Raw genomic sequence first — 383 nt, forward strand, 5'->3', positions numbered from 1 at the left:
AAACCTGAAAACCCCAACCCCCTTTTTTGGAAAAGTAATTGTGTTAATGAAGAGTAATTACATAGGCGGGCGATAGGCATTTCTCTCGGTTATAAGATAATGAAAAAAGAAATAAATAAATATCTTAGCCATGGTAAACTTAGGCAAAATAAAATGCCTTGAATTAAAAAAGAAACTCAAGATTGTGCAAACAATACATGCTGGTCCAAAAATAAAGTTAAAGGCCAAAATTGTTATCCAACATGCAACTCTATTGTTGGGAGCCCCTTTTTTGAACCAAAAAAACCCCTAAACCTCAAACACCTGAAACTCAAAGTCTGAACCCCAAACTCCAAACCCCAAAACCCCAAAACCTTAAACCCAAAACACCTACCCTTGAAAAC

Source organism: Populus nigra, chromosome 3, assembly GCF_951802175.1.
Source record: "Populus nigra chromosome 3, ddPopNigr1.1, whole genome shotgun sequence".
In the NCBI taxonomy this organism is placed as follows: Eukaryota; Viridiplantae; Streptophyta; class Magnoliopsida; order Malpighiales; family Salicaceae; genus Populus; species Populus nigra.